At 41.5% G+C, this 24847-nt stretch overlaps 1 protein-coding gene and 1 long non-coding RNA gene across 19 annotated transcripts in view; one reads left to right on the top strand and one right to left on the bottom strand.

The window, feature by feature from the left end:
* Positions 1-22905, top strand: part of LOC310894173 — a 55181-nt gene extending 32276 nt beyond the window's left edge. For 3 of the 7 annotated variants that reach the window (XR_014579634.1, XR_014579639.1, XR_014579640.1), the window contains one exon: positions 77-22905. This is a non-coding gene — a long non-coding RNA (uncharacterized lncRNA). The remainder of the gene's footprint in view (positions 1-76) is intronic. The other 4 variants (XR_014579635.1, XR_014579636.1, XR_014579637.1 and 1 more) reach the window with 4 other exon arrangements.
* DLGAP1 (DLG associated protein 1) overlaps positions 1-24847 on the bottom strand; it is a 416642-nt gene that overhangs the window by 50081 nt on the left and 341714 nt on the right. The gene's annotated exons all lie outside the window — the stretch shown is intronic.

Here is a 24847-nt window from a genome sequence, read left to right on the forward strand (position 1 = left end):
CCCTGCTTTCATGGGTCTGATATATTAAAAATAGAAATAAAAAAAAATAAAAAAAGCAATCTACCTTCTGTTCCAGAAGATGCCAAGGACTACTGCAAGTGTAATGGATTCTGCCCCAACCACCACAGGCATTTCGTCTGCGTTTTATCCGTGATATTTGATATATGTCAAGGAGCAATAAGCAGTAAGCAGCATATACTTACTGCTCATTTCAAAACCAAGAAGTGAGTGTTCTGGAAGAAATATATAAACACAGAGTCAAGTCAAGGGGTTATTAAAGCCAACGCTGCCAAATAGATGAAGAGCTCAGGATCACTTCTATGCTCGAAGAGCATAGTTTGTACATCTCAGCCAGGGTTTATGTTGTACTGATAACATAGTCTTTCTAGCAGCTACCAGCACAGTGCTGGGACGTCAGGCACATGGGACTGATACAAGAAGAGGCAGAACTTGGTGTAGATATTTTTGAGGTGTTGTTCCTACTGCAACCAAAGGGGACGTGATGGATGGGAATTGGTGATGGCTGCTGGCAAGGTGTCCTCAACAAGTGGGGCTATCGGCTCACATATGCTTCCAGCATACTCCTTCCAGCAGCATCCCTAGGAAGTCCTGCTTCCCAGGACATTGGGCAGGCTAGGGCCCACCAGCTTCCAGGCAGGTGTTTGCAGCACCTACAATTTAGGCTCTCATCTTGTCTCAGCACCTCCTTGGACCCCACCAAAACCCAACAATAAGAACCAATCATTTAAAAGTCTTTTTTTTTTTTTTTTTCCATGAGCTTTCAGACTTAAGTAACATGTTTGAGACACTGCTCCTTTTTACTTTCTTTTTGCTTACTATTGAAAACACATTTTTGTGGTGAGGAGGAATGAGGATGGCTCTGCTATATTTTGGACTGTGGAAGGCTGTGACTGTGCCAGTGATACTATATTAAGAAGAAACTTGGGATAAAGTGTTTATAACCAATAGTGGATTTAGCCATCTTTTTTTTTTTTTTTCCTATGCACAAAGAATGCAAAATTTGATATTTTTGGTTATGCAGCATCGCTCTACAACATCTCTTACAGATCTAGGCCAGATTTTAGCACCTCTTTATAAACTGCTCACTTCAACAATATCTTGGGATATTCGGTGTTTATGGTGTTTGACTGAGCATTTGCATCACACCTGACTCTGCTCTCTGTTAATGGAAACTTCTGTAAAGGGCAGAAAGATTGCTAACTTCAAAATGCCTGCAAAAACAAACTGAGTATCTAAGAACAGAAAAGTGCTCTTTGAACTTTCCGTGAAAAATATTAAGAAAGAGCAAAGGATACTGTTCAAAGAGACTTTGTTACTTTTCGGACAAAAAAGTATACAGTGGAGGTGAGATTAAAAGTCCCTATCACCAGGTCAGAATTAAAGAAATGGAGCGTTGTAGCACATATTCTGAAACTAAACATTATACAAGGTGGAATTCAACGGCTAAGTTAAATATGAAATAAATCCTGCAAGATTAGAGAAGGGCACCATAACCCTGTCCCTGCAGTGATCCATGTAATAGCTCTGTGCCGGTGCTGTGATGACATGTCAGCAATACCACATTAAATGTCCTTTAAGGGCACATTAGCTTCTTCTCTTTTTTGTGCTTCTAGGACTTTCCTTCATTCCCTGATGAACAGATTTCGGTGCCTTCTGCCCTCTCCCCCTTATCCCCATGTCGTCTGCAAACAGCACTGCGCCGTCCTCTCCTGACCTTCCTCCTCAGCTGACTGCTGCAGCCAGTAAAGGAACCCTTGCTATTTCCAGATACCAGTTCACTTCTTTTTTTCCCCTTCCGTTTTCAGCAGAGATTCCTGCACAGCAGCTTGTTCAAAACAGCTGCTCCGTGCAAGCCCTTTTGGGAGGGATGCGGTCCCACACCAAGGTCCACCACCTCACTTGCCCCTCGCTGCCTCCCCTGGGACTGCAGAAGTCCTTGTGTTGACCACGGGGCTTGGCTGGTTTCAAAAGACAGCAGGAGATGCAGCCTATTCTACACAACAAAATTATTTGTCTGCCTTGGAAAGGAGATGCTCGGGTGTACTGCCTGCGTTCACAGCTGGGGAAACTCCTGCTTTTGCTCCTTTTTTCGGAGACATCACTGCAGCTCAGCTGGCTTTCAGCTTTGTTTTACCTCCTGGGAGAAACACCCAGCCAAGGTGGCTGTGGGAAGGAGACCTACTCCTGACCCTCCCCTAGACACCATGTGTGTTTTAACGCTGGCAAATAGCTGACACCATCTTCATGAGGCAAGAAGGTAAAAGGGGGAGAAGTCCCCTCTGAGCCGCAGCGGGAACAGAGATGGGTGAGTGTGCACGGAGCACATCTATGCACCAGGTAAATGCTGGCTGGGACTAGAGATTAACGTTTTCCTGACGAACCGAAGGATGGATGGATATGGGGGGAATATTGAATATAGAATTTCATATTTGTAAAGTTACACATAAGACAGCATTTAACACAGGCCATTGGCACTTGATTTCAATGATCTCTTCCAGAAAGTTAGCCCTGATAATGTAAGTTTGGGAGAGCCTAAAACACTGTCATTGTTCCACAGATGTTGTGGGTAGGCAGTGGGAGCTTGTCAGAATGAAAAAAGCACAAACTTCTCATTTTGAAGCCACAATTATAACCTTCCGGCTTGAAGGCTGGCAATGGTGAGAACATTTTTTTCTGTGAGAAACAGAGCCACTGAAGCTTGTTTTCCCTTGGATTACTTCTTTCTCACTTCAGCACTTTCCTCTTGGCATCGACAACAGCTTGCCTTTGCCCAGTGCCCTGCTGCTTTATCCTACTTCAGTTCCTCACTCCAGGCCCCCAATCCCACCTCTCTTCCCCGTGGAAGATGCACATTTGAGTTGCGCTTTCCTACCTTGCCACTGATTTTTACAAGTCTCAACAGAATGTAAGCACCTCTGAGAGCTTTTCCCCTCTTACAGTTGGTTGCAGTGGGTTAAGGGGTTAAAAAGTTATCCAGGAGGACATGTCTGATTGCCCTCTCTTTGCCTGTCAGGCAAAGGGACAAGCCAGGAAGCCAGGCTAAAATCAGTTATTCCTTTAAAAAAAAAAAAAATATATATATATATATTCAGAAAGAGCTGTTTTGTAATTTTACTGTGACATCATGACAACAGGAAGCTTGAAATGTGTAGGACTCTGTCATTAACACTGCTTGTGACAGAAATGCCTGATGCCAACAGATCAGAAGCACCCTCTCTTGAGTTGCTGTAAATCCCTAGGCTCCTTGGTTGTCTTCATTTGCACACTGCAGGAACTCCTTCCCTATTCAGGCAGTAAGGTTGGCAGCCAGGACATGCATATTTTCATTCATGGCAGAATAAGGCTGTATTCCTGCTTTTAGTGCAAACCAGCGGGGAACTGCACCTGTCACCTGAGGTGTACTCTTTAACAAACATTGGCAAATACATTTTGAAATATTTATTTAGTTCTGCATAAACTACAATGACGATCTCCTTTAATATCACCATTTGCTGCTGTCGGACCTTATAGCAAAGCACGGCTGATTATATACATTAGACATCGGAGATTTGTTTAAATCTAGCAGTTTGTGTTATATTAAAAAAAAAAAAAGTATATTCCACTTGCATGTATAGCTAGTTTCTCTGTGCATATCCTTTTCACTTACACAAAACTTTTTCACTTTTTTTTTTTCTTGTTGAAAGATAACACAAAGTTACTCCTTCTGCCTCTTACACTATCCTCTTTCATCACAAGCTAACATATATGATGAGAAAATGGTTATGGCCACATAGAAAGAAATAATAGAAATTACCCAGGTCTCCTATTATAGTTCCATTTGTAACACAGTATTGCCAAATCTTGATACTTTATCAAATTCTATCAAAATACCTTTCTCAAAGCTATGGACCTTGAATTTGGTTAATATTCCTGTAATAAATCAGTTGCATCCAAATAGTTCCAAAATTAGAATGTAAGTAGAAAGAAATTCCATTTTTACACCTCACTATTTTTAGATGCTCATCTTATTCCAGGACTGATGCTGCACACAAATGGCAGTGTTGAGCTGGGGATATTTTAGAGCAGGGAAAACCTTGTAACTAATGAAAACACCTTAAAATGAGTCTTTCCAGAAGTCATGTATGATGCTTTCAGATTTTCTGGGAACTTATGGGATAGGAAAAAAGAACTTACACAGATCCTCCTTTTCTCTATTTTTTCTCCTTAATATTTTAAAACCGGAAGCTTTCAGACCACACGTCTGCTCTAAGCCACCAAAGTCCACTAGATCAATTTGCAGAAAAAAAAACCAAAAGCACAATAATCTTCTCTTTCATTTTACTCATGCAAAATAGAAAAAAAATATGGCACTTTATGATCTTGCACTGTGATACTTGGAATTTTGTATGAAGTATCTCAGAAATAAAACACATGAAAGCAAGGTTAAATGAGAAATTAACAGCCCCAGAGTCTTGAACAATTTACTAGTTTTTTTTTTTTTTTTTTTTTTTTCAGAAAAGAGAAGTTTCCAAACCTCCACACTACCCGGGAGGGGCCCCTACCACCCTGATACTACAACCTCCTTTTTAGGTCCGGAAGGCATAAACACCGACTAATATTACTTTTGGGAGACTCTGCCTAGCATACTCTGTGTGGGAGTTTTCTAAAAGGTTGCTGCAATAAATGATTTACCGGGACAGTAAAAAGATGAAGAAAGCGCTGAGCTGGTTTCTTAAGACAAATTACTTTCTTCACCCACTCCCTGAAATCCTTTAAAAAGTCCTTGTAATGATTAACTTTCCAGAATTCTAAAATCTGCTCAAGATCAGGTTTTACTCCCGCATGTATCTCCTGGGATAAAGATCCTTCATGCTCTGGGATTGAATCCCATTTGGTGCATGCACATGTTTGGTTTGGGTATCCAGTTGTTTCCTTGTCACCTGAGTTTTCCTGCAGAGACCTTGTTATACAGAGTCGATGTTTGGTAATGCAACACGTGTTTTCTGCTAAACAAAACACAAGAGAGTGTTTAGCCCTCCTTTTTACATTCATTTTGTTAAAATAGTTTGTTCCAGGCATAGCACAGATGAAACCGGACTCGCAGTGAGGAAGGAGAAGGCAAATGGGGCGATGCCAGTGGAGGCAGAGAGCAATGATAAGGCAGACAGAGAAATGGCTGCGCACACACGGGGGTCCCTTGCCTCTCCGTGATGCTGGTGCCTCACAGGGACCCCCGAGGAGTTTCACAACACACACAGTAAAGTAATGATGGTAGGAGACACTTGGAGGAGAACAACAGAATGGAAAAAAAAATTAGTCCTAATTGTACCTCATTAGATAATAAACAATGATGTGTATTTCTGGTGATAATGATCCTGCAGTTCACTCTTTCTACTTATTCTAACTTCCCCTACTGTGCCACTGCTGTCTAATATGGGATATTTACGTGAAAGATGAGTTAGGAAATTATGTTCCATTATAACACCAGGTATAATAAACGAAGTTATGGAAAGTAGCGTCTCTCTCCTCCTTCTCTGCTTCTGTACCTATCATTTCCAGTGGTTTCTAGCACCCATCCACAGACGTTAATAAGGAGCATTAAATCTATTCTCTTCCTTTTACTGAAGGGGAAACTGAGGCACAGAACACCTTGCCTGTGGACACAGACCTAGCAAGCAGCTGGGTCAGTTTGCCCTTGCATACTTCAAACATTTCTGATGCCTCCATACAGAATTTTATTAATTACTGACGATTTGTAGCAGACAAACCCATATGAAGGCCTTATTAGCACCGTGCACACACAGTGTGAAGAGCTTCTGCTCCCCAAAGAGCTCCCAAAAGGCTTGCAGCTTTAATAGCCCATAGAAGCTCACATTGGGAACAAAAATCTTTTAAAACATTGCTCCCATAGCAATTTTAATTATGGCAGATCATTAGTCAGTAAACCAATGCTCTGGGGCCGCTTATTGAGCAATAGAGCCCTGGTGTCCCCAGCTGCAGCTGCCATTCCAGGCTGGAGAGTCTCGCAGTGCTAACAAAAGCAATTACAGAAATATTTCGAGACCCTTAGCAGACGCAGGCAGGGCGGCTCGTCCACCTACCACTACCGGGCTGAGCAGCTCGCAACACCAGGGAGGAGAAAACCTGCTGGGGATGTGGATGTGGACAGCCAAAGGTGGGGTGCTTGCCCCCTTTTAGCAGTAATTTGGTGCCCAGGGGCTGCGTGCACCTTCGAAGCGCAGCGTGGCTGTTTTGAAAGGCTGCCATCAGCCATCTAATCCTGTAATACAGGGAGAAACCGCGCTGTCAGAGCAGACCTCATGTCCTTCTTGCAGGGGCTGCCGCTCCCCGGCATGCTCCTTTGACCCTCCTGTCAGAGCAGACAGCCCTCCCGGCAGGAACCGGTTAACAGGATGGTGCCGAGCGGCGCTGACGGGCAGCAGCTCTGGAGGAAGGCAGTCACGGCTTTAAAGAAGAAAAACCACCGCCGAGCCGCCACAAAAAGAGCCACGCTATTTATTTTCCTGGGAGGTGAGTGGGAAGGCGTTCAAAGCATGGCTGTTATGCTGCTCTGGCACGGGAAGTGCTTTTCCAAATTGAAATCTTCCATCAGAGTGGCCTGGAAAACGGCGTGTGGTTTCTAACCACGGCTCGTTCCTTTTGGCTCTGCCTGCTCTCCCAGGTTCGAGCCCGCAGCCTCTCCAGGAGAAGCGCGAGAGGAGCACGGCATCCCCGCCGGCCTAACCCTGGGGCCTGCAGGTAGCAAACCCAAGCACCCTCCCGAAAAGGACCTCGCCTGGCAGGGGGCCGAAAGAGCAAAACGAGCCCCTTGCCGAGGTGGGGAGCAAGAAGAAGTTGTTATTTGCTGGCATGGGGGGGGAAAGGAAGGAGGGATGCTGAAAGGGTACTGGGCAGCTGCTTTTCCGGTTGCTCTGGGAGCCAAGAGAAGAGCCTTTGATCTACTGAGCAGGCCTGGGCTGGCCGCCAGGACCCGTATCCTTTCTCCTGCAGCGACAGCAGGCTTCCTCGCTCGCTCCTCTCCCATCGCCGAGTCAAAAAAACAAGTGACGTAACTCATACAGGGACCTCGCTGAAATGTTGCTATTATCACTGGCTCTGCAGAAAACATATGCTATGAGGTCCTCAGTCTGGAATAATCTCGTTCAGGGAAGGGGGAAAAAAAAAAAAAGAAAAGAAACCGTGAGGTCCTCTGGATTACATCTTGCAAAGCCTCATAATAAAAACCCCTTGCGTACTGGTGAATTAAACCCATTGGCTCCACAGTAGCATTGCTATCTCGACATAGCACCTTGGCAAAGCAAGCCCTCTCCCAGATTTTCTTATGCTCTTATAACTGTTGTGACCAGCAGATGAAAATAGGAATATGGCTTCCAGACCTGTATGATGCCAACAAGACAGGACTTATTAAGGAACGAGCTGTTTCAAAACAATTGTCAGCTATTTTCAGTACAGTGGAGGCCAGCCTGTTTCATTTGTGGTGTTGCCCGAGAAAGAGGAACATGAAGGCAGCTGTGTTTCTCAGCTCTCTGACCAGCATGACCAGACTATACAGAGTTTCCCTGAGAACCAGCAGGCCTTTTGTCCTCACCAGCATAACGTGACCACCTCCATCACTGAAGGTAAATTCTGCTTGGACGTAATCCAGACCTACATCTTTCCCCAGCCTCAGCCAGGATTTGAAGGTCTCACTGCGTTAAACACAGAAACATGATACATTCAATTTCTAATGATTCTGACTCGAACATTTGTGCATTACATATTGTTGCAAGATCACTCTATCACCTCTGGAACACAATAGCTTTTACACTGTCACTTCCCCTTTCTTTTGGTGCTCACCATCAATACTGAGAACGCCACTTTGCAACACACTGGGAGTACAGGCTTGAGCCTGGAGGTTTCCATGAAGTTAATTCAACCAAGCACTTCTATTCTCTCAGTCATGTTTCCACCTTGCCGTCAGGTACTTGCTGCTCTGTATCAATATTACTTGCACGGTAGTGGCAGCTTCTCTTATGCCCGATCCCCAGCAAGATGCACTTTTTGGCTCTATATTAATTGTTTCCCAGGTCGCAGCTTAACACCATGAGATGCAAAAGCCATCTCACCAGGTGTGCTGTTTTAACTATGTCCAGCTGTGCTGAACTCAGCTGGAGCCTTCATATTTGGGTCAGGTTCTCTCTCCAGCCATTATCACGGTGACTTCAGCCTGCTCTGGATGAAGCCCTTAATCCCTGGTGCCACTTGGGGCACCAGTTTCAATCTATGACGCTGCCTGCTGCTTTTCATATGAACAGATCCTGCAAGGATTTTGTGCTTTCCCTGCCACTGCTAAGCTTTACTGAACCTATCAGACATTGCTACATTTGAGAAGACATTTTAAACACAAACTCACTAATGAAATTGGGTGAATTGAGAAAGGAACAAACCACAGAATAAGAACGATGAGTTCGGAAATTATCAGTTATTTTCACCTTCTAGGACACACTTTTGCAGAGTTCTTATTGAACCAATGCACCTGAAACCTGATGTTTTTTTCACTTGAGACACTGCCTCACTTGTGTGCAATTACTTGAAAATAGGTCAACATGCATTGAGGGAACTCATAGCTGGAGTAAACTCGTGCTGACAGTAAGAATTACCATCAATTTTAAGAAGCCGTTTTGCTCACTGCGACACTGTAAGAGCAGCCCAAGCTCCACCTCGCTACCACCATTTCTGACAGGGGCAATAGAAGACTGCTGGCTACTAGAACAAGGCAACACTGTTCTCTCTCTCCCAGCCACTCTCCCAGCTCCAGCGACCTCCAGCTTAGCAACTTCCCTAGTCTTATGCAGTATCCTTTGTAATTGATAGCCTTTAGTGGATTTTTCTTTTGCTCATTTGCACAGTTGCCTCTTGAACCCATATAGTACCATCAAGACATCTAAATAATTTTGCATGTGTTTCATAAAAACAGTGAATGTCCTTCCCTAGCCATGTGCAATTCAATGTCAGTTTTCTTGGCACACAAATCAATATATCCTCTGTATGACTCCCTCATTGCATTTTTCCTACCTGTAATTGTTTGCCTTACTGCTGATGACATTGACTGATGCAAAGACAGAGGTGTAAGCAGGAGACACTTGCAGATGTGGAAACAGTGTAAAATAAAATGTTTGTCAAATGGAAAAGAACTACATGGATCATGAAATAAATGTTTTCCATCTTCTAGCTGTGGACTTAGCAAAAAAAAAAAAAAAGCAAAAAGTTTGTCAAAAAGGATAGCTTTGTTTAAGTAGTTGACACTTGAAGTTTTAAGAGAACTGAAAGATGAGATTTTCTGCTGTGTAAATACTTGAAGCTTCATTTCTGCTTTGTCATCAGTAATAAACACACAAGCTGTAGAAATGTCAGCTGGATTTAAAGGAAATTACCACTAGCATAACTAGAGATAGCACTGAAGAACGACTGGAAGGATACAGCAGCAACCCCTTTTTGCCATGACAGATTTTGCTTGCGATTGGCCTTTTGAAGCTGAAGGCACACGACTTGGACTCTCCTATGGGTGGGAAGAAGGTGGCCACAGCCTCCAACAGCCCATCTCACTTCTATTGTTGATAAGGCAACAGCAGAGGGTATAAGGACCTTCCTTCTGGAATTAAAACCAAACAGCCCAAGTTTGGAGTTCAGGAGGGAGACTTAATGCCTATAGGTTCTTCAGCTAGTAACTCTTCCTATCCTTTTCCCATGCCCATGACTCTAGCAAATTACTCAGTTACTTAAAGGGCATCACATACTTAAAGAAGTTCCTAAATTGGTACCAGCCAGATCTCACTTAGCATAGTGGGCTCCTGGGATATAGAGCTGAGACGTAGCCTGCTGGAAAACTAGCTCAGGATATATGTTTTTGCAATCTGGTGGTAATAAAAAACAGCAGCAGTGTATCTCCTAAGCCTCTTCCTCAGACTGCTAACAGTTCTGTATGTCTCGTATGCAACCAGCATCAGACAAAGGGAGGTAAACCTATATAGTCTGAAATAATAAAAAGACCAACTCACTAAACCAGATGTATTGTAGCTATCATAGTTTCCACTGATTTTTGCACATCTTCAGTAACTGTCAATCTGAAATGCGATCAGCTGACTGGCTGCAGTATATAACAAATATGTTCATGTTTATATACGTCCCTGGTTTCATTCCCCACAAGTACACATTCAAAAAGCCTCATGTTTTGCAGCCTTCACCCAAACATCTGCAATCATTTAAGGAATAAAACAGTCTGCCATCTCAGCCTAGGCTGTTCAGCGCACACTACAACTGATGTCATTCTGGTATTTTAGCTTTTCAAAAGAAACAAATAGGTTTCCAGGCAAACCACATCACAGAACATGCCACGGTTATCGGTTCAAAGAGCCTCACTGGCTCAGCTGCTAGCGCTGGGTTTCATCACGTCTTCCTGAGGTCAAGCAGGGAAATGCTAGCCCAGGAATATACATCTGTGTCTATACAAATAGCTTCAGACTGTTGTTTTTGCCCTGGCTGCCCCCCCCGAAATAGTCCTCTGCAAAACATGAGAACTGTCAAGTAGAGGCTTGGCTGAGGACAGACTTTAATAAGAATCACGCAGTGTTCTTGAGTGTGGGTGTTTTGTGTGTCATTGTAGGGATGAAGGAAAACAGAGTGAAACGGAGATCGTTAATCCACTGTCCCACCACCTTACCATGAAAAGATCCCTCAAACTTATTTTCAGAAGTGCATTCTGCTTGTATTTTTTCTTTCCTCTAGCCCACACTGGAGCTGATGAGAAATAAAACTCCTGCATGATCCCAGAGAGTGGAAGTAAGACTGTATTCAAGAAGGACTGCTTAGACCTTGGCTTCTCCAATTTGGCGAACAAGGCTACACATATTTTGAGTCCCCAAAATGACCCAGCATGGATCTGTGTTCCAGTGAGTGACAGATCAGACAGGCTACAGCAGAGACAAAGCAGAACCACCTCTGGGGATGCTCTCAGCTAACCTGGACATGCTTTCAGTTAGCAGACTTGCACAAATCCTGGGTTGACGCCTATGTAACTTTTCTGATGCAAATTCTGCTGAAAAAAAAAAAAAGAAACTAAGGAGTCTAGTAACAGGAATGACAGCATCCTCACAGCTCAGCATTGGTAGGTATTGATTAAATGCTTCAGTGACTAAGGCTGACAGGCCAGCAGTGATAAAATTACACCAGGCTCTAAGTCAGGCTCCAGTCGGGTAAACTTTCCACCCAAACATCCTTTATTAAAATTAGAGGAATAAACTAGTCAGGGGACATAAAGGAGTGCTGAGTTTCTAATTGACATGTAAATTCTTTGGAATAAGATGTCACACTACCTTGTAAATGGCTGAGTTAGGGTAAATGTGGTGTAGGAGACACTGTATTTCATATTGATGAGGTATATACTTTTGGAAAAGCTACAGTTTCTAAAGACCACAAACATCAAATGAAGTGTCCCAATATCTTGATGTAAAGACATAAGACAGAAATGAAGGAAATGGAAAAGCTGGCTGTAGAGACAAATGTGGTTCAAGAGTTTCACCCCTGGAAATCAGTCCCCATGTTGCCACTGGGACTGTTGTCCAGGGCTTCTCTTTTGCAGTCTGACATTTGCAGGCACATGCTGCTGTGACTGAAGTTCATTTTACTGTAGGGGATAAGGCCTTCTGAAAGAGACACAAAGGGCAGGCGCTGTTCAACGTAGGCATTCGAAAACAAGGGTTTCTAAAAATGTGTTACTAAAGAAGAAGATCTATAAGAGCATTTCAAGCCATATTTTCCCAAGGGCAATCTGACCTTTTTATCCTTGTTCTTATCCCTCAGGTGTGGGATTTATTTTCACAGACACAGATCCTGAAAGATCCGAGTGAGAAATGATTCTTCACATTATGAATGCCTTGTCTGCTGTCTGTACACGTTGCCTGGCAAAACCTTCTTAGCTTTAAGGTAATATCACAATGATTTCTTTTGAATGCACTTTTTGCAGTGCGCCCTGGTTTTACACAAATACTATCGCTCAAACAATTTAGATGCCTTGTCATTTCCACAGGTATGTTTATCTGATTAATAAATTTAACATTCAAAAGCATTTGACCTTCCTTTGTGTCTGCCTCATCCAGAAACATTGTACTGCTATTCCTTTTTGACTTGAGATGCCAGTCAGTTTTGGGTTAGATGGTTGTTATTGCTGGGAAAGGACGGTAGGGATGGAGTAAGCATCAATCTCTGTATCTTTTTTTAACAAAGAATAAAAGGAGTCTGACTTCCTTCAAGCCTGGAAGAGTAGGAGAAAGATTTCTATCTTGCAAATCTAAGCTGTTGTCAGCACATACTTTAACCAAAAATAGTCACTCCATATCTCCCCCCCTCACACCCCAGTGTCATGCCCTGAGGTTTGCTGTGCTATATCTAGCTTTTTTTTCATGTACCCATGTGAGTTTCTGTTCTTTCTGTCATGCACCAATAGATACAGCACAACAGATCAGTGCCCAAGCTCCCGTTTGCTATTGAGCTTTGGTCTTAAGGGATATTCACCATGTTTCTGTGTTTTAAGTCACAACAACATATTATTTTCAGCTTCTTTGGGGTATCAGTACTCAGCGAAGGACAGTGAGCTCTTGTGCAGGTTCTCTGTGTTCCCCACCAAGCCAACTTTCTCCTGGCCAGCCAGCAAGATTCATCATAAAAGCTACTTTACAAAAAAAATATCATTTCCCTTCATCACACTGCCACAAGTCTGTCGCAGAAGAAACACCTGCACCATTTGGGAGCTGTGGGCAAGTCACACAGAAATGTTTTAGCCTCACATGGAAATGTCACATGGAAAAGTTTAAATGTCTTCGGTGAAAATGTCCTCAATGAAGGGAAGGTTCACAGAGGCTCCTTTCAGCTCCTTTCAGAGCACTTACTAAGGCCAAGGTTTGATGGTAGCTGTTTTCCATGGCAGTTCTCTAATGCAGGTACTCGTGCTACTTCTTGCAACTTCTGCATTGCTACATCCCCACTTGTACCAAAGCACAGCTGTTGGACGGTTCTGCCAACCAGATCAGGTACATGACTCACTTCGCTGCTTTAAAATTCAGGCTTTTTTACCTTTCCCTTTGCTATTTTTTTTAAAGCCAGATTCACAGCACAGCTCCAGGAAACAGCTGTATCAGCAGAGCTGGAGGGAGCAATAAGCTGTGAAATAGGGACACAGACACTGTATGACAGTACTGCATCTGAAGACAGCGTGCTGTCACTACAGCCTAACTGTAGGTGCCTGTATTTTCACTGGCTATGAAAACAACCGAGGAAAATTTATTTTTCTAAGGTGAACTTGGCCTTTATATGTAACCCTTACTTCTCTTCATATTGTGTATACTTTGAAATCTGTACACTGATTTATACCTTCAAAATTAGGAGCAATGTATTACCTTCTAGCTAGGGAATCAGGCCTGAATTCACAGCAATACTGACATTTAAATACCTTTACATAAAAAACCTGCTTAAACATCTGGTCTGTATAGGGGTTTCTGTGAATTTTACCAGGCACCTATGCACATCATCAATTACCTAAATACATTTCTCCTTCTTTACATTTATGTTGGTATAATTAAGATGAGAATTTGTTTCTATTTCTCTCAGGGTTCTTTTTACTTATTGAAAGAAAAAGATTGACTGCCTAGTAATTTGTGTATGCTTCTGCTTTAGTGAATCAAAAATTAAACCCCAACCTCTAATAACACCCGGATCATTTAAAAAGATCTCTACAGTGTCAACAACCTGAATGTATTAGGCATCTTCTCTGTTCACCATTATAACAATGCCAAGATCCTCTTTTTATGACGGTAAGCTCTGGAAAGCTGACGCACCTGAAAAAGGAATAGGCTGGTCTTTGTTACAGCTTACACACCTACACACCTGCAATAAAACTGTTAAAAAAAAAAAAAGGCTTTGTTGCAGAATCCTTAAGGGTGGCGGCACAGTAAGAGCCAGGGGTATACAATTTAACATCGGGCTCTGCCTGGATTTACTCTGGTATTTTTAAATGAAGTAAATAAGTAAATATCTTATCAAAGGTGATTTTTACAGCATACCTTTTCAGAACAGAACTTTGAAGTCTTTTCTGCTGAAAAGACAGCTGGATTGTGTGATGATATGCTCTTTGCTTCATAATCTACAGGTGAAACAGTGTAGTGGCCGTGGAAAGTTAAGCATCATGTAAATAATAGAAACTAAGAGCAGTCAGTGCAGAAGCATTAATTACATGTGGGGAAAAAGCAGCAAGTGAGTCTCAGTTTTAGTCCATTGTCCTGGAATTTCAGCTGCAAACTGCAGAAGCTTCCCATCTGCCCCAGCATTATGCAAAGTATAATGGAGTCGAGTCAGTTTGTTCACTGAAATGTTTTTCTAAAAAATACTGGCACAGCTTCACCTTGGGGCTGTCTGTGTATTCTCTTTCAATCAGTTACTGAAAACTGAGGGGTTGCAAGAGCCTCTATATGACGAGCACAGGAGACTGACTTTTTCTGGCATGGGCCAGCTAAGGCTTTGTGGGTTTCTGGCTTTCGGCAGGCACAGAGTCAAAATACAGGTCTAGCTGCTGAAAGGGCAGAGGCATAGCCATAGTGTGCTACAGGTGAAGCACAGGGCAAGCTGACAAACACTTGGAGGCTCACAGAGCGGTTATGTATTGGCACTGTGCCTTTTGGGTCAAGAGCATGTGGTGCACTGAAGTAAGGATCCTTTGCAGTCATGGGACAAAGTTGCAGAAGCAGAACAGTGGTATACCTCAGCTGTTTCAGATCTAGCTGTGAGATCGAGACCTGTTTCTTTCCAACCTATGTACCCAGATTTGCTTTCACAGAAAACCGGGACACCTGGGGAGATGGTTGCATCCTGGTCCTGTTCCAGCATGCAGCTCTCCTTGGGACCAGGACTCTGAGTGTCCGTTGACCTGACCACCGTAGAAACTGGTACGGTATGGGGTATGGGATAGGGCAAGTGTGGATGAACCAAGCGAAAAGACTTATTTAATAAATATTTGAAAATGGTCATTTCTCATTTCCTGCTCATCTGGCTCTGAACACCGACCTGCTAATCCTTTGTATTGCAAATGTACCTTGAAAAGTTATTAGACTGTAGGTGGATGCTGTGTAGCAACTCCTTGGTACAAAGCAACAGTACATTAGAGTCAACACTGAAGAAAGGTGAAGAATGCAAACTCTTTCAAACATCACTAGAATGAATAGTTTCACCATCTGCATTTTTCTAAAGCCGTATCATCTGAGCCTTTTCACTCGGTTAGAAAACAGTCACGCTATTTAAAAGCACCGTATCCCGAGGCGTTCCTTTCACAGATCTCTAGTAGAACAATAACTCCCTCTGGTGTTTGCCTGCTATTGTTACTTCCTCAGGCACAGCACCAGCAAACCCTGCTAGGTTATGTGTGTACCATAAATACTGTTTCCTTGATATTGCACACTGTGGACAGGAAGGACAGCGTGTGCACGTTGGGCAAACACCGCCCCAAGGGCCACTTACATTTGCAGGTGAACATCACCTGCACACTGAGAAGTTGATTGCCAAACTCCGCTGCTGCTGAATGGCTTGCTCTGCCAAAGACTCATTAACATGTTCTCTGCATTTATTTAATTACACTAACAGTAGGCTTACTGCAATGTGTCTGGATGCTTTATCTGATGACTACTAGAACTTACCAACGTGGTCCCAAGAGAGTCAGGATACAAACAGGGCTATGTCAAGTGGCTGGATGGTAGTTCAGAGTTAATGAATTGCTGTGCTCTGCTCTTGGGACAGAAAATGTGGAACTTCCATACAGCTGCACACTTATTTCCAGGAATGCTGTCACAGCTTCAAGGCTCAAATCTGAACTACAAGTGAGTTACAAGCTATATCTGCAGGCAGAGGAAGCAAAATAAGATGCAAGAGAATTAAGCTCCTGTCCTTAGGGCTAGACCTTACCTATCCATTGCCATAGTAATGTTGATCATCATTTTTTAATATAAATTTTATGTGAAAATATAAACTGTTAACGTTAAAAATATATCACACAATAATTTAAAAGTAAACATCCAATATTTTTTTTCTCCCCAGATTTTGCTGTAATCAGTTGAGGAAAACAAATCTACAGGGTAAGATGAAGGAAATTAAATGTTTGAAATATGGCTTTTGCCAAAGAGAAGAGGCTATTTCGCTGGGCTGCTTAATAAAAATTACTTCCAGAGAATCATGTAACTATTCAGCTGGATGTTCTCGACAACCAATACACAGGCTTTTTACATTTGACCTAAATTTCTGGAGGGATTTTTTTTTTCTTCAGCATATCACTGAACAGGAATCTGTAAGCTGATTATTGTTGTTGTTAATTCACTTCTGACTGCAAACATATCTTTGCATATTTTAAACACTGGTATACAGAGCTGAAATCAGAAAAGTTAAGAGTCTGTCTCTTGAAAGCTCACACTAAATCCTGACTGTCTGGCACCCTGATCCTTGCTACAAATAACCCTGTGGCAGAAGGCTCCCTGGCCTTGTATTATATCAAATGTGTAACCATACTACACCTTTGATGTAAAACAACTCCCCTTTAATGTGCTGTAATCTGTTATTCTCTTTGTCTCTCAGATAGTAATCCTCTTGCACATGGTAATCCTCAAAATCACATATGCTCTTTAAAGCTTTTCTTTTGGAAATTATTCATACACATTTTTTTTTCTTTTTCTGGGCACTGGCAACTAAATACTACCAAAACCTCTTTCATCTGTCTTGGACCTAGGCAGCTGGAATGTCTTTGTGTTCCAGATTCACTGTTTGGTTGGAAGTGGGTCAACACGATGAACAGACAGTTTCTAGTCATCTGGCAGAATGGTAGCGTGCCTGCTTTTTGTTTGGCCAAGACAGATGCACAAGATTTCTGGGACAGTTAACAGGAAACAAGTGAAATGACATTTTCTATTTGGGTTGTAGAACAGAGAATTAAAGAAAAAAAAAAGATTTAGTTGTCTAGAATGGTTTTAAAATATCTCCTCCTGGACTACTAAAACAGGCTAGTAGAAGAAAAATCCTCACCTCAGCAGTAATAATCCAGCCCCCTAGAACTGGAACCTGGACATTTACACGCTACCAGCTACTCAAAGTTTCATTGTTGTATGATGAAACATTTTTAGATATTGCCATCTTAAGTCAGAGGTAGTAGAATACAATGACTTCATCAGAGCAGCATGTTTATTTAGATGATCTAATCTTGAAAGTAGGTGATGACTATGATGTGAGTATCATCAGGTCAAATATAAGATCTTACATGACATAAGCTACCTTAATTGCAAGACACAATGAATATTAGCCTAAGTGTTCAAAAGATCTTTTTCTTTGGTTATAAATGTGAAGTTTGCCATAAGCAATTTACAGCAAGCTGGATGGAGTACTGAGATACGGCTTCCAGTGATAAAACAGCACAACCTGCTGATCACACCATCTCATCTTGCCTGTCCAAGCAAAGTCAGCCTGTGCTGCTTGCTCCCTGAAAGGCCAAGCTCAGAAATTTCTCCAAATTTGCTTTTTACAGAGGCTCCACTGCCAGCAGGGCAGATCCTGGATGCACTGCTGAGGTCTAGGGACATTTTATTCCTTTTGCCGTTGTTTAGGGTTACAAAGAGGAGAAGATGTACATGGAACTGCTGAGGCCCCTTGGTTTGCTCAGCCCCGAGCAGAGCAGGCTGAGGGGAGGCCTCATGGCGGCCTGCAGCTCCCTCACGAGGGGAGCGGAGGGGCAGGCGCTGAGCTCTGCTCTCTGGGGACAGCGACAGGACCCGAGGGAACGGCATGGGGCTGGGACAGGGGAGGGTCAGGCTGGGTGTTAGGGAAAGGCTCTGCACCCAGAGGGTGGTCGGGCACTGGGACAGGCTCCCCAGGGCAGTGGTCATGGCCCTGGGCCTGTAGGAGAGTTCAAGAAGCGTTTGGACAACACTGTCGGACATAGGGCCTGATTTTCTGGGTGGTTCTGTGTGGAGCCAGGAGTTGGACTCAATGATCCTTGTGGGTCCCTTCCAACTCAGGATATTCTGTGATTCTATTCTGTGTTTGTTGGGAGGTGTTCCCTGTTGTCCCCAGGCATGGGGATGACTGATACGCAACACCTCTGTGTTGGTCTGTCCTGCCGAGCCCCATTGTCCACCCCTTGCCTTGGTCATCAGGCAGAGCAAGGGATCAGCTGTGAGCTCCGGGTCAGCTGCTGACTCACTGCAGCTGCCCTGGGGACACTGGATAAACATGCCTGAGCTAAATGCTATCCTGAATTAACGGTTAATCTTGTGACTACAAGAGGCTTAAAGTTTTCTGCTGAAGTTCTGTGAAGCTCTCATCCTCATACAAAATCAAAATTACCTTCTATTTACTTCGTTCAGATTATAATTTGTACCTCTTGAGTCACAAATCTGAATGCGAGCTCCCCAGTTTTGAGAGTTCAAGGGAAGGGGTCTTGGTGGTCTCCTAGCCAAAACAACTTTGAATGTGGTTTGAGGTTTAGGGATCCCCTGCAAACCTGCAGGTCCCTTTTTGCAGTGAACTGGAGTAGCACATGTACCATAGCTGAAAGACTGCCACCCAGGCACAGCAGGAATGATAAATAGTACTGATAAACACTCCAAGCTGAAGTGTGCTGCACGTGGGAATCAGGCAGTACTATTTCTAAAAGAAAGACAGGAAATTGGGCTCTCTCATGTCTTTTCAAATGTTTACAGTAAATCAGCAAAATTAATGGTTCTAGCAGAGAGAAACTCTACTCTCACTGTACTCCAAGCAAGCTATCCAAATATCAATTTCCTTACAGCTGTTTTTGCCATTTATTTCCTTGATTTGCCAAAATTAAGTCAGCTGAATTTTCTCATGAGTGCAAACATTTGTGTAGCAAAAAATAAGAAAGTCAATGATTTCATCCATTTTTAGGAAATACAGTTAATATCAACTATAAGGGCTAATCTTCCTGTCTCACATAACGACCAGAAAGTCCAGATAGATATGAAACATTTGGGTAATGTGACCGGTTGCATGAAGTTTTACATTCTAAACACCAAAGTCAAACACCTGTTAAAATGAGCCATTTTTAATTTGTTGAGCAGAAAAAAGTGAGGTAGAACACCAGTGTTACAAGCAAGACTCCTGGGAAGATGCTGAGCAAAAATTTTCATGCAGATGCCTCGTGCACATAAAAAAAGAAGTAACCTCAGTTTGTCAATTCCATTCTCTAAGAAGGATTAGACATCCAGATGTCATGTGGAGCTTGCTTGTTCTTTAGTCTTTATCTACTGGTCAAGAAGCAACTTTTGCTTGACAAAACTTAATTAAGTAATCACTCTGCCAAAATCTTTTAGCAGTGTATTGATTAGAAAAATGCAACTTCTTAATTATGAAATATATTGCCACAGTTTTTGAACTTTTAAAATCAACATAATCATTCCTAAATCACCGATTTAATGTCTATTGATTGAAAAACAAATTATCGAGGTGAAAGTTAATGCTTATAATTAATACTATTTTTGTTTCATTTTAATTCTTAATTGAAATGAGATTAGATGAACAGGAATTAAAATAGAAGGCAATGTAAACCCACTTCATATATGTTATTAATATGAGGGGAAGAAAACTTTAATATTTAAATGAGAAGCTTAAGGCTATCAGCACTTACAAGACTTGAATCAGAATGTCCAGATTAAAATTCAAGCTCTAATTCTCCTTATATCTCAGGTTTCTCATCAGTGATACAGGGCTAATAATCCTTATTTTTCTCATTCATGGATTGTTTCAAGGACAAAAAATACAATGTCAATATTGAGTATTATCACAATTAGTTTTAAAAGTGTGAATGAAATCACAAGGATTTATTATAAAAGTAAAGAAATAGGATATTTGAAACCATAAATACTGAACAGTAAATTCAGCAGGAAATAATAATGGTCTGATGAAGAATAGAAATGAATCTTTTTTTCTTCACTGGCAAGAAATGAAAGATTTCAGAGATCTCTGTATGACATTTTCTTTACACAATTTCCACATGTGGTGGTTTTACCGTGCTAGGCAGCTGAACACCACAACCACTCTCTCACTCCCCTCCTTAGAAGAGGAGGGGAAGAAGTAAAGGAAAGAACAACTAATGGGTTGAGATAAGGATAATTTAATTAAAGGGAAAAAATAATTATTAAGGAAAGATTATTATTAATTAAACAATTGAACTAAAGGGAAAAAAGGGAAAGGGGAAAAGGGAGGGGAAAAGGGATTTTTTTTTTTTAAAAAAAAAACAAAAACCAAAACAAGTAAAGGCTATGTGGAAGTGCAGAGGAAAGAAATTACTCTCTACTTCCCACAAATGAGCGATGCTTGACCATGTCCTTGAAGCAGGGCCTCAACGCACTTAGCCGGTGTTTGGGAGGACAGACGAGTTTTCACAACGAGAGCCCACCCCTCCCCTCTTCTTCCTTTTTCCACATTTTATTGCTGAGTGTGACATCATATGCTATGGAATATCCCTTTGTTTGGTTTAGATCAGCTGCCCTGGTGATGTTTCTTTCTCACTTTTTTGCCTACCCCCTAGGAGGGTTAGAGAGAGTCCTGATGCTGTGCCAGCACTGCTCAGCAGCAGACATAACACTGGTGTGATACCACTGCTGTTCTAGCTACAAGTGCAGAGCACAGCACTGTATGGGCTGCTGCAGGGAGAGTTAACATCCCAGCCAGACCCCGTACACCACTAAAGAGGCCCATTCTGAAAATGTTTTTGGAAATATTCTTGAAAGTTAAAGAGATTACAGGTACATTTACCTTTTGAGGTATGTATGAGTAGAGTCTAAGATTTTCACTTTATGGAAGAGTGGTTGTACAGAAAAACAATGGATGTAGAGAAATAGTAAAATGTTGTAGTTAATTGGATTTCAAAACACAGAGTGGTACATGAAAAAAGAAATTACAAAGTCCTGTTTAATAACTTAAGTATACTAAAAAATTAATTACCCCTCCTGCTTTGAGAAGTCGTGGAGAACATAAATGTTATAGTGGCATAACTAACTAGAGAAGGAAAAAATCTACTTAAAATATTAAAATTAATGGCAGCAAAAATAATCCATCAAAATTTAAGGTAATACATGACAAGCATAATCTGCTCATTATTTTTCCAAGAAGTCAGTAGAACAAAACAAATGACAAACCTTACAAATTGCAGCAATTTGTAAAAATCAATTGCTTCTTAAGTGGTTTAGCTATATACTGCCTTCAAAGTCTGTTGCTATACATCATGTATTGGTCTGATACCCTTTTTCACATCATGGACATGGCCTAGTTACCTCTTCTCTACAGAAGGTTTTCAGGACTCACTCTACCGATAGAAAAGGGAGGGAAGTGTTTTGTAAAATTTGACCCTTTAACTTTATTACTCCTCACCTCAGCACAATTTCACACAAACAAACATCTGCTTATCATTCAAAACAATGTTACTTAGTGGACATTAGCAGGTTTCCTCCCAGGACAGTCAAAATCCAAGTCTTGCATTTATATTTATGACTGAAACACGGAAATTCCAAACCATTTCACATTATACATTTCTAATTCAATACGAAAGCTTAAGCACCAAGTCAGAAGTCATTCTGATATAAATTCACTTGCTTGGTTTGCAGGGTTTGGAACTGATTTATTTATCCTTCCAAAAATAAACTCAAAATTGTCTTATACTAGTTTCTAAAAAAACCTTGAGGAACAATTTAAGTGAATCAGGAATGCAACATTGAAAACCTATGGCAAGGTGTGTGCAAAGGTCTACCTCTGCACATTGTGATTTGCGACAGAGTTTTATCAGCGCTTTTTATGATTTAACTAAGGAACCATCTGTTTACTGTGCAATGTATGTGAGGATGTGGCCAAAAGGACAGAATTTTAAGAGACTGTAAAACTGTTGGATTTTGCCTGCTGATACACTTACCTGCATGGTCATACACCTTTTCTGTTCTGACTGATTCAAATCTGGATTGTCTTTGAGTAGACCCCATATGGCATCAAAATGGCAACACTATGATACCATAGTATATTTCACTATTCTGTGGAAAATGAACCCTTTACTGATTGCATTTGTGGCTAATATGACAGCTATTTGAAGAAAAATAGTTTAATGACAGGCTTTGGTCTAGATACTTAATTTCCACAGAAAAACAAGGAAGAACATATGATATCATTTAACTGTCATAAAATCTCTGAAAATGTCATTCTTTGTCATTTCAAAGTAGCTTTAAAACCTTCAGTTAAGACATGTAGGTCTATCATTATGTCAAATCCCAAGCTTTTAACACCAAACACATGATTAGTGTTGTCAGATCTATCAAAACTCAACAACTTCAGCAGACAGTAAATGCAGGAGCACCAACTTGGTTGTCGGCAGCTCGGTTGGCTCTAAGTGGGTCTGTTGTGGGACAGGGTCGGGATGTTTTTCTGGGATGGCTCCCCAGGGCTTCCTGTCTCCCTCTGCTCCTGGCAGCCCCCTGGGGTGACCTTCTCACTTCTCTAAAAGACTCTGGGCATGCCTGAGAGCAGGGAGAGCTTTTTAGATTATGGAGGGACAGTGAAGGGCTTTAACAGGTGGCTGGTTGCTTGACTTTCTGTTTAATTGACCATCCTAATGTTGCTGAGGTCAAATTATACTGTTTACTGTTATGAAACCCTACTTTGGATAGGGCATTTTTCATTATTATTGAAGTCATGTAATTGAATGCAAAGGCCACCTGTGCAAAAAAAAAACATATTTTGAAGCCAACACTGTATTGTGTTACATTCTACTCCAAAAAGTCCACGATGAGTGTCGGAGCGTCAATAAGTTTTCAACAGTTCAAGTCTTCTGTAGCTGCATCTTTCCTAAATGAAGACATATTATGAGAACTTCTAAAAAACGTTCTAGTGTTTCAGTTTTCAAAGACCGATTTCTTGTACAGTTATGTGCCCAACACTATAAGGCTCAAGCTTTGAGACCATAAAAACAAATATATGTATAAAACTTATGAAAGCTTTTCATGCCAGAAATTGATAATTTCAACTTTGATACATCAAGTCCTTACAGGATTTGAAAGAAGCAGCTGCTCAGAACAATTAGGCAGCTGGAGATCAGCCCTCTGCAGTGATAAAAAGCTCCGGTTTCTGAGCCTGCAGGGATATGAGATACCAGATTTTAAGTAGTGACGTCTTAACATGCAGAAGAGCTGTCACTGCTGTTTTGGGTTTCAAGAAGAGGAATTATTTCTGGGGCTGAAGGCAAAGTTAAGGAGGAAACATTTTGGGGGTTTATTAAGGCTAAAGCTGGAAACTCTTTGAAATACTGAACATTTAAAATGCCACAATATAAATCTTCCTTTTAAACATTCATTATCAATACATTTAGCTTTTCTTAAATCCTTGATGTTTAGTCTTGCTAACAACATATTCTAGTGCATTTGTGTGCAATACATCTTACAACCCAAAGGCAAAATTATAGCAGGCTGTAGGATCACTTTGTTCTGGCATTTTTCAGTCTCTGCCAATTTGTTTTTAATAATAGCTTTTTTTTTTTTTTTTTGGGGGGTAGATTTATTATTATGATTCATCAGATCCGTAGACCTTTAAATATTGCAAACAAAAGTGCTTTACTTATACCAACACTGAATTCTGCAAGTGTATAAAAACTGGAGGAAGGTCTCTCAGAGTTGGCAGGTACTGCATTACCCTCAGCACTCTTTAGCACTTTTTGCATCTTCTGCCAATGAAATAACTCCATATGATTGTTGAAATGACTTAGGGTGAATACAGCAATTCCCACTATGAACAGGACTTTTTATAAAAGCCATGTACAGAAGACCCCAGGACAAATGCACATACAGGGGAATAAACTACACTTTAAACTATTTGTGTGGGAGAAAAATCAGTGAACAGATTAGGTATAAAATGTATATTGTATATTTTTCCATATCATCTACACAGCCACACATCTGCACATAATATATTGGCCTCCTAGAGGAAGCTTGAAAAACAATAAATGACCTGTACTCAACATTAAAAAAATTACAGCCTCCATAAGCCTAATATTAGCCCCCTTGGCTATTTCCTCTCAAAATGGCTACTGCTTTGGTACACAGAATAAGCAATGCTAATCTGATCAGCAACTCTGTCATTTGTTGGGTTTTCCTGCTTGCTCAACATGCAGTCACATCATAGATCAACTAAACACAGCTCACATGACACTCAAAAGACAGAATTACTGTTTTCCTTGGTGGCTAATCTTTTCTTTTTGAAGAATTACTGTATTTTAAAGGCACCCTTCTGAGGAAAAGAGAGGTTAATTGCTCTCATTTCAGAGATGGGGAAATGAGAAGTAATAGTTAAATCTCAGATTACCTACAAATTTGAATGCCCCATCTGAGATACTAACTAATTTTCCAGATTATATCACCACCTACAAGCAAGGGAGAGCTCCTTGTGACTCCCATTCTACCTCAGTACCTCCACGAATCAAGTCTGCATCTCAGGCCAAAAACCTATAAAACAAGAACTCAAAGCAGGCAGACATGAGGGAAATGACTTGGTTAACATCTCACAGGAGCACTGTGTGAGAAACAGGGCAGAATGCAGCTCTCCATGATGGATTCAACTATAAGACCATCCTTTTTATCACTGCAAGTCCCTAGTCTCCCATGTTACACACCTTCTGACTTCTGCAACAAATGAACTTTGTGTTCAGTGGACAGCAGCTTCCTTTATTTCTTATCCCTAGACAACCCCTGATTATCTCCTGAGCACAGTCCAGTCC

The sequence above is a fragment of the Anser anser genome (genome assembly GCF_964211835.1).
Source record: "Anser anser genome assembly, chromosome: 2".
NCBI classification, from domain to species: Eukaryota; Metazoa; Chordata; class Aves; order Anseriformes; family Anatidae; genus Anser; species Anser anser.